This window comes from Metopolophium dirhodum, chromosome 2 (genome assembly GCF_019925205.1).
Source record: "Metopolophium dirhodum isolate CAU chromosome 2, ASM1992520v1, whole genome shotgun sequence".
Lineage (NCBI taxonomy): Eukaryota > Metazoa > Arthropoda > Insecta > Hemiptera > Aphididae > Metopolophium > Metopolophium dirhodum.
This window is the reverse complement of record NC_083561.1, coordinates 23,602,152-23,612,489: the sequence shown is the minus strand read 5'-3', so window position 1 is coordinate 23,612,489 and position 10,338 is coordinate 23,602,152. Positions and strand designations below refer to the sequence as shown.

Genomic DNA, 10,338 nt, shown 5'->3' with positions numbered 1-10,338 from the left:
GATATACATACTTATGTATATTGTATTTTAAAATTTAAAAGCCAATATTTATCATATATACCGAGCGCATAATATACAATACATGTAAACAAACTTCCTCATAACGTATATAATCTATATGGTTATCTCCATCTCTATGGCATAAAATCAGACGAAAACATAATATATATATGGTTAGAAGCTTTCGTCCATATATTATATAAATTGATGCAGTCCTCTGCTCAATGCTGCGGGTGTGTTTGCGTGTGTTGGTACAGAAAAACAGCTTTGAACTTTTTGAAATAAAAAGCTGATTGAAATTTCTATTTTCTCAGCCGAGTATCAGCCGCATACAGTATAATATATTATTACTAATATCAAAACAACATCTCAAACACAACGATTTTAGTGCGCACGGTAGGTATAATACTTGTGTTTTGTACAAGACAAGTCTTTGTGCACTGCTGCGTACATAGCTTGTTTATATAAATATAATATACCGTGGTTTATGTTTGGAAATATTTAAATCTTTCTGACTAAAAAGGCAAAAACCATTATAGCCAATTGGTTTGATTTATGGGACACACGATAAATCGTAATACCAACATACCATAGTAGAACACGTTTACCATACAACTATATTTTATATTTTAAAAATAATTGTAGGACATGAATAGGCCGTGTGTATATACGCTTCAAAAATAGAGAAAATTGCATTCGGTGATATATACATTTATATACATACACTGTAACGTAAAACTTGAATGTTCTGAGTGAAGACAGGAATATTTTATAATGTATATATAATATATATTATATAGTAACAAATTTTAGGTGCAATACATTATTTAACGCTTTAAAACTTGATGAGAATTGAAGCTAAAAAAAAGTTCCCGCCGAACTTTTCAGTGCGCACTACAATAAATAAAGGTGACATTTCAAAAAAAAATTCCGGGACAAATCAACCATTTGCTGCCGACTCATTTTAAATTCAATTTCTAAATTATCGATTAAATCAGTCACACCATATACTCGACGAACCGTATATAATGATATTTGGGATACAGAATTCATACTATTATATCTTCTTATTAGGTAGAGGTATTTCCATCATAAATTTTATAGGTAGGTTCCTATACCTATGCGATTTCCAAATCGACTATACTCTCCAATAACTCCTGTGATCTGGCTTTCTGCATTTACACAACGACGATTGAAAGTCGAATAACTGCGGTATAGTCTACCTGCTTGGTAGAAATTCGAAACAATAGAATCTTCCCTCACTCGGCACGCATAGTATAATATAATATTTTCACGGTGATATATATATATACATATCTGAACTGTACCTGCTACGAATGCTATATAGGAGCTGGGAAATATAATATGTAAACTGTCAACACATTTTGGGTTGATGGAAATAAACAAAACGATAAATGAGTAAAAATAACACTTCAACCGAAATGGTCGGTAAATACAGCGCGAATAGTGCAAAAACCTCATTTATAAAGAAAATATTTGTATAAAAACGCCGATATTCGAACAATCTATACTTTTTTACTTTCGTCAGAATGAAACAAACCTATATGTATTCCGTTTCACTCAACAGCTATACAAGTGTTATCTATAGGCAAACAGATATTCCATCAGTTGTGCGATCGATTACTTTCTGTTTTAAGGAGATGTGTTGATGTGTAAGTATTTTTGTTGATTTTATTCCTCTGTGTGATTAATTCAGTATTGGTATGTTTCGTTGTACCTCGAAAATATTTCTTTAATAAAAAAATATCGTCAAAATTACTTTTAAAAATACCGTATCGAGATGAGTTGACTGAAAGACTGATAATTGCATATCCCTATACCTACACATTTTTTATAATTTTTCTTATTGTTTAATTACCGATATACGTATTGAAAATATTTTTTTAAAAAATGTAGGCAGATACACGATTTATAATGAACAATGTACGATACAATATTAATTACCTATAGCTAGGCAATATCGAGCCTATGGAAGCATTACGAAAATAAGGAATGGTTATTAATACATAATATGTTAATATATCAATGACAATAAACGTATTACATTCAAGGCTTAACGAAGTTTAATGAAGTTTTTTACTATTTTTTTTAAAATTATATTTTGCAAATACTTTTTTTGTGCATATTACAGGATATTACAGCACTAGTTTCGATCGTAAACCGAATATAGTAATTACTAAATATAATTATTTTGTAAACTATCTATCTTCTAAAACTGCGTATAATATTATAGTTCAAATAAAAAAAAGAACATTCATGATGTTTTAAAATTAAAGATATAAACCAAATTATTTACACTTAGATACGATTTTTTTTTTTAAATAACAAAAATATTATTTTTTTTAACAAGTACTTATAACATTTTTAAGATACAAGTTTAATACAGATTGTATTTACAGATAATGTAATTATGTAGTTTCAACATCTTGAAGAATAAGTTAGTTAGGCAACATTCTCTGAAATGTAAGTGTAAAATTAAATGAGTTTGCTAAAATTATTACAAAGAACAAGTTTTAGGTATAAAAAACAATAAAGAATTGTACAAAAGTTAAGGCTTCTCCTCTTTTTCATTATAAATATAGACATTTTCTAACGTCTTTAGAATAGTTTTTTCGTACATTACTTCACAAGGATATTTTACTTGAAACGTTAAAAAAAGAGCAACATTTAGGTAGATAATGAATATTTTTATATTTTATTTAGAAAAGTTTTTTTCAATGTAAGTACATCAAACGTTAGAGCTGAACACTTATATGTTCATTTTTGTGTAATTAATAACTATGAACCCTCTTTTAATAAATGTGCTCTTTGTCATAAATTCTTTCTGATTAAAATTCTGAACCGTGGTTTCGAGTAGGTATATTTAAACCCAACATTTATTTTTAATTTTTGTGTTTTTTTGGTTTATTTTCCAAACGTGCGAATTCTTCTTTAGGTAATTTTAATATTGTTTGAACGTTTCAGAAATATTTCTACACTGATTAATAAAATGTAATGAACACAAAATAAATAATTCATAACAGTTTTTGTTTTTGTACTTAAAAAATATTATTTATCCTCTTAATTCTATTCAAATTATAAGATTTATAAAAATAAATACTCAAGTAATTGTTTGGTCTTAATTTAATTTAAGAATAATTTATTACAATGTTTATCTTTCTCAATCAATATTGTTCTACATCTACCTATATAAATTAGAATCGTTTAAAATACTCTTAATGAGACTAATTGTTCATAAAAAAAAATTAAAGTGATTTAAAATGTGTAGATCCAAATTTCTTAAATTTGAATTTATTCAGAAAATAAAAATAAATTTGCAAAAAAAATAAATTAATGTATCTATATTTTAATAATTAGGTATAAAACTAAATTTTAACAAAAAGCCAAGTATAAAAAATGTATTAGAATAAGTAATGTGATATTTCATTCTAAATATTTTCCAACAGACATATTATTTTTTATAATAATAAAAATGAAAAACACAGGAACACAGCTTGACATGTGGACTCGAAAAATCGAAAAACGAAATGATAATTTTAATAATGATAACAGACTATAATCACAACTATATTATTTTTTTCTGATAGTGTATGGGACATAGAGTCCCGTCAGTCAGTATGACCACTTTATTAATATTCTTTAAATTTATACAGATTTTATATTTCGATGGACTAAAGTCCCGGCAGTCCAGAAAGGGTTAAATGGGATACTATTTTTCTTTCACATTTTTGATGTGACAATAGTAATATTCCTAAATCATTATGTATAATACATTATTTAACTGAAAACTAAAATAAAAATATTTGTATAGTTTTATACTTTTTATAATATTACCAATACTTACAAAAGCTATTTATATTGTTCACTGATGTATTCAACAAATATTTAAGCCATATACTTTGTATATTTTTCAAAAAATTATAACTTATAACATGCTAAATAATTAAAATATAATATAACATTATTTATTTTACAATTATTTATATATTCGGATCCTGACTAAATTGTTACAAAATTAGAAATGTTAAGATAAATTAATTTGTTAGGCATACATATTTTGAAGCACTTAATAAAAAAATAGAAATTGTAATATACCGTATAGACAAAAGCAACAAATTTTAACCAAAATTCCCCAAAAAACGGAAAGTAAATATTTAAAATTAATTATATATGTAAATATATTTACTACATGTTAAGTCATATAGGTATACATACATCTGCAGAACTAAAAATGTATGACATTAATCTACACTTGTAAATTTATCTATAAGTTACAACAACAAAGTAGGTACTTACACCCATTGTTATGTTTTTTATTATTTCTGGTGTTTTGTTTTATTTTACACGCTTTTCCTAAATACTTTGGATAACAATATGGCAATTAACATTATTTAAAAAATTAAAGACATACTGTTGAGAGTACCTCATTATTGAGTAAGTCTCTGTAATTTGTGTATTTATTTTGAACTCAATGATAAATCATTGAACACAAATAACGATTTTGAACGAAGACAGTATATTTTATGATATATTAATTCAATATTTTACTATTTTAGTTATTCAGTATTGGTTGAATGATTTTTCCCCGAAATCATTAAGTACATTTAAAAATTTTAATTTTAATTGTATGTAAAAAATATAATAATACCTATATGTAAAGATTTCAAGTCTCCACGAATAATATTTTTGAATTACTAACAAATAATAACTAAAATCGTTTTTCCTATGTATATAAAAATCTAATTTTGTTTAAATTTGAATGTTTATGAAAACAATTATTGTGCTTACATCTTTATTAGATTGTCAGGAAGAACTACGTAAAAGAAGCCTTGCATTCAACTGTCAAGTCTATTACTGCCGTAAAATTACAAAAAATAATTTCCAAATTTTCGTGGTTTTGAAGAATTTTATAAAAATTTGAAATTTAAACGCTTAGAAAAAAAATGTGGATTTACGCTCGACCTTTTTTTTTAATTCCAGTAGATAATAACAACTTATGAGAAACCTCGTGTTAAATATTATCAAGCTTTTTGACCGAGTGAAAAATGTTTGATCAACATTTATAAGAAAAACACACTCACTCACATCATTGTAAAATCAATACTCAGAATCTAAAAAAATAATCTTGTTATTATCTCATATATATAGGTACTATATGACTATACATTTTATTTTTGATAACAGGTAATGTGAATTAGCCATTAGGTAATTTATATTATTTATTAATATTATTATATACATACGTACCTGTTTAAATATATTATGTAAGCTACAGAACTATAATATTATCTATTTGGAGTTGTTTAACCTCCAAATATTTTACATACATCGGTAGACGATTTTCTGCTGTTGCACGATGGTCTCTGATCGTGGTTTTCGCGTCAGTTAAATGTAGTTTCAAGTTTTCCACTATCCTAATTCCCAGCAGTATACCTGGTACATTGAAATCGTTTTCAATGCCTTTATATATCACATCTAATATGTCATATAATTATATACCGTATGAGTCATCTTCATCATCAATCTAATATTATCCCCAGCGGTCGTTTAGCATTATTCTTGTTAAAATATAATATTTAAGTTTAAATTTGATTGCCTTCAACTTTTTATTTGTACTTCTACGTCAAATATATTTTATTTTATGATCAAAATATAACGATTAAATTATACTTGTAGAAAGCATCAGGATAAGGAGCATGAGTATACAGGAGAAAAAACACCATATAATATAATAATATACGAAACGATCTTATCCAGTCCTGCAGAGCCCATCACGGTGGCATTAAAGGTCGCTTTCAGGTTCTTGATTACATCAAGGCAATTAGCGAGCCCACAAAAAACAACACAAAGGCAAAGACCACGCGTATAATATATATATAATTTCCCTTTTTTTTTTTAGCGCCTGTTACCACGGATGAGGACGACCCCAGAGAGAAACTCTCTCTCAAAAATACTACTACCCGACCGCCACCACAACGACACCAAATTTCATTACCACCCACCCACTCACCCATATCGTAGTCGTTGCCGAGCGCTCCATGTATATATAAACATTATACACACTTAGTAAAGTTTGTGTGTGTGTGTGTGTGTGTGTGTGTGTTCAGGGGAGCTGCTGCAGCAGTGAGTAGAAAAGGGTCGAAAAGAGCGGATCGTGTGCGCGAGGGGTTCGAATATGGGATATACGCAGCAGTTGGCTTGAGAGAGGTAGGAACTAGGAACATGAGGAGAAGTAGGAGGAGGAGGAGGAGGAGAAGAGGGGAGGAATGGGATGAGAAGGAAGAGGAGGAGGAGAGATAGGATGAGAAGGAGAAGAAGTATAGTGGTAGAATAAGAGGAGTCGGCGGAGGAGGAGGAGGAGGAGAAGAAGAAGAAGAAGTAATTTACGAGCTTTGCATAAATACACGCGCGAGGAGGGTCAGATGATCGCGACGGCGGAGTGGTCGAGCAGCGCATTGTGTCGGTTGGAGGGTGAGCGACCGAGCGTTCGGGCGGTGCGTGGCGGCTGAGCCGGTAGCAGCGGCGGTTAGCTGAACAGGACGAAGTGTGCGTAGTGGACGAAATACGGCAAAGACCGCGGCGTCGGCGAGGGTTATTTGGCGGGGTGAAATTCGGAGGGATGGTTTCGGAAGGGTCGCCGATCGCAGGAAGATGTGTGCAGTGGGAGTCTGCGTATGACCCCAACGCGTGGCCACCAGGGGGCGCACCGTTCGGAAACCGTCCTACCTCCACGCACGTCCTGTGCCCGAGAAAAGGGCGCGCCGCCGCCCCGATCGATACAGCCCGACGCGCCGGGACCACTGAGCTAACCCCGAAAAAGCAACGCCCGACGTGCGATACTTCGACGACAGACTCAAGGCGGACAACACCACTGTTCATTCACTTCATTCTGGTCAGTGGCATCCAGCGAGCTGGTCCTCTCTCGCACTGCTGTTGTCGCCATCAGTGATGACTCACTCGCCGAGCGGGACACTCCACTGCTGCTCACTCAACTGCTGCTCATTCCACTGCTGCTACTGCCCGGTCGTACTACACGACTGTGTATGGTAAGCATGAACACTTATCATACTTTTTTATTTTATTTCAATAATTTTAAACAATATTTTTATTCGTTTATCTATTTATTTTTTCTCAATATACATTCACTTATAACTTAACGTTTTATTATATTTTCATATGATAATATATTATTATACCTATATGTTGTACACTATTACTTATATAGTTTATTTTCATGGCAATAATATGTATTGTACATTATTACTTATATATATATATATATAGTATTCGAACGCCAAGATAAAAATATTTTCGAACTTGTATTTTATAGTTTCAATTTTCTAAACTTTTAACTTAATTGAAAACTATTATTTTGTTCAACAAACGTAATCTCACATGCATAAAATACAATTGTTCATTTTAAATATAGAATATATTACTGTCGAATTGGCATATCATTATATTATTATACTCAATATTATTATATTTATACGAATCGGGTGCAGATGGCCATTATAATATATACATATATATATATATATATATATATGCATATTATATATATATATATTTGTATATATATATTAATACCTATGTACATAAACGAGGGTTTGTTCGTTTTTTTTTTATTTGTATACTTATTATACATAACGGAAACCGGGTGGCGGTTAATAAACGTACGGATCGCGTGCGTTCACGGAGATTAGGCGCGTCGCGAGAGAAGGGCTGCAGCTATAGGGCGGTCAGCGGCTTGGTCACGGGCTGGTGGGTGGGATGGTGGGTGGGTGTAGGGGTCGCGTTGGGTGGTGGTGGGGGTAGTACACTCGCCCGGCGCTGAGTAATTTGCATTCAGCGGCGCTCGTGCCCGACGCCGCCGCCGTCGACGCCAACGCCTCGCGACACCTCCGCTCCCCATCATCGTCGAGTATTGATCGCGTACGCACGATTCACCCTTTTCGGTAGTGGCGGAGAGGGGTGCGGGGGCGTAGGGGTGTGTCGCGTTATAACTTGCGCGCGTGTCGTGCTTTTTGTTTTTATTTCTCTATAAACGATTTATCGTTGCGCGAGAGAGTAAGCGAGCGGTGGTCGTCGTCGTCGCGCCGTCGTTGTGTGAAAGAGAAACGGAATAATAATAATAATAATAATAATACTAGAAAACGAGAATAAAAAAAAAAAATTTGCAGACCCTTCGCGTGTACGCGACCCTTTTTATTTTGCGTGCGTAATGCCAGGCGAAGGGAGAGAGTTCGTTGACACGTCGCGGTCGTGTGTAAAAAGGGGACGATGGCGATGACTAACGCGATGAAATCACGGACAGACAGCGCAGAGCTGTCATGCGAACAACATCCGCGTGCACACGACCTGTGTACTATACATCATTATACCGTTGTGCGTTTTAATTTTTTTTTCCGAAATATTTTTTTATTTAGTTTTATTATATTACGCCTTATCCTCCGCACATAATATTATGTAGTCAACGTTTGGTGTTCTTTCGTATTGTTTCAGAGCGCCGCCTGGCCGCGTGGGCACTGTGCAGAGGGCCACCAATCTCCGTCGTCACACGGCGGTTTTGGAAACCGTCCGTCTTCGGTGTAGTGATGCTCTACATCTACCCTGTAGATCCGAATTTGTTTGAAAAACGGCGACAAATTCGGTTCTAGAGAGGTTTGTGTGGTGCATATTCCTTACGACCAGAATTTTTATCGTCTATTCGTGGTGGCCCCGACGGCAGATTAGTTGTTATATTATATACCTATATATATTATATTATATTATACATTTGTATCTATTATTATTATACACATTAAACATATTTATTTATAAACATTGATCATCAACATAACCAGATTATGTTGTGTACTTTTTTTAGTTATAATATTTTTTATGACTGAAATATACAAACAATTATTATTATAGCTATATAAACAAACATCAACGTTTCAATTCACACATTTTAAAACATTTGTAATACCAAATATTGCTCGACGGTTACAATAGAAAACCATCTTAACGATACATTTGTAAACACTACGTACCTAAGAAAATAATGTTTTGAATTATATTACTACATAATTATATGTATGAATATTTGTTATATTAAACAATGTAATTAATCATAAGGTTTTGTAAAGTGAAATTTGAATTTATATTAATTACCCAATTTTAGTAGGTATTTTTACATTAATAAAATTAGATTTAATACCATATGTTACTTTTATTTTTGGGTGCTTTTCATTAGGTGAGCAGTGATCAAATATATACTTGCCACTTGATGAAAAATATCCTAAAATGGAAGTTCATATTATTATTTATAATTCTTTTACATGATTATAATTATTAATATTCATTAAAAGTAACATGCTATATTTTTTTTTTAATATAATTTTTTCAAAGAGATAATTTTCATTAGTCATAACTCATAAGGTTTTGTAAATAAATTGATAGTTGTATTGATAGTATTAAAAAAATAGATTTAATACCACATAATATGTTACTTTTATTTTTGGGTGCTTTTCATCAGGTTAGTAGTGATTAAATACATACTACTTGATGAAAAATATCCTAAAATGGAAGCTCTCATTATATGTGTAGCCGTGTAGTGAATATTTTTTTTTGTAACTTTATAAGAAACATAATATTCTATTAAAAATATAATTTTTTGAATAAGATAAATGTGTTTAACCATAAGAATTTGTAAAGATATTTGAATTTATTTTTATCCTATTCAATATTTAACCATTTATAATTCAGCCCTGATCTACATACCTTTTTTTTTAAAAACTCACTGTTGGAATATGGACTATTCAAACAGAAAGACGTGTATATAGAAAACATTAATTCATTCATCAAATAATTACAATATCATATTTAATATTATAATATTATAGTCTTCACTCTTCATACGTTCATACTTTATACCTACTGGCTACTATAATACTGCTACAGTAAGATCTATGAGTACGATATAATATCTACAGCAAATTATTAAAACACCTACATAATATTTTATTATATTTACAAAAAAAAAAACTTTATAATAATATCAATACATATAATATATTAAATTACTATACGTTTCGTATACAAAATGTATTATTATAAAAAAAAAACATCATACAAATAATATTTGCGATTACATATTAATATATTATCTACTTTACTGTCATCTATTTTATAATTGTATGAAAGACAATAAGTACATTTTTTTCGAATGTTAGCGGGATAATGAACGTTTTAACTAGACAATGATTTGTGTTTTTGGTTAGTTTTTTTTGGTAAAAAAAAATGCCAAGATTTTCAACTTTGGTGGTAGTTTCT

General features: G+C 31.0%; 1 long non-coding RNA gene across 1 annotated transcript; it reads left to right on the top strand.

Moving 5' to 3' along the window:
- Window positions 1–7,822: 7,822 nt before the first annotated feature.
- On the top strand, window positions 7,823–9,243 carry LOC132938761 (uncharacterized). The gene is made up of 2 exons (XR_009663940.1): window positions 7,823–8,409; window positions 8,527–9,243. It is a non-coding gene; the product is annotated as an uncharacterized LOC132938761 (long non-coding RNA).
- Window positions 9,244–10,338: the final 1,095 nt, after the last annotated feature.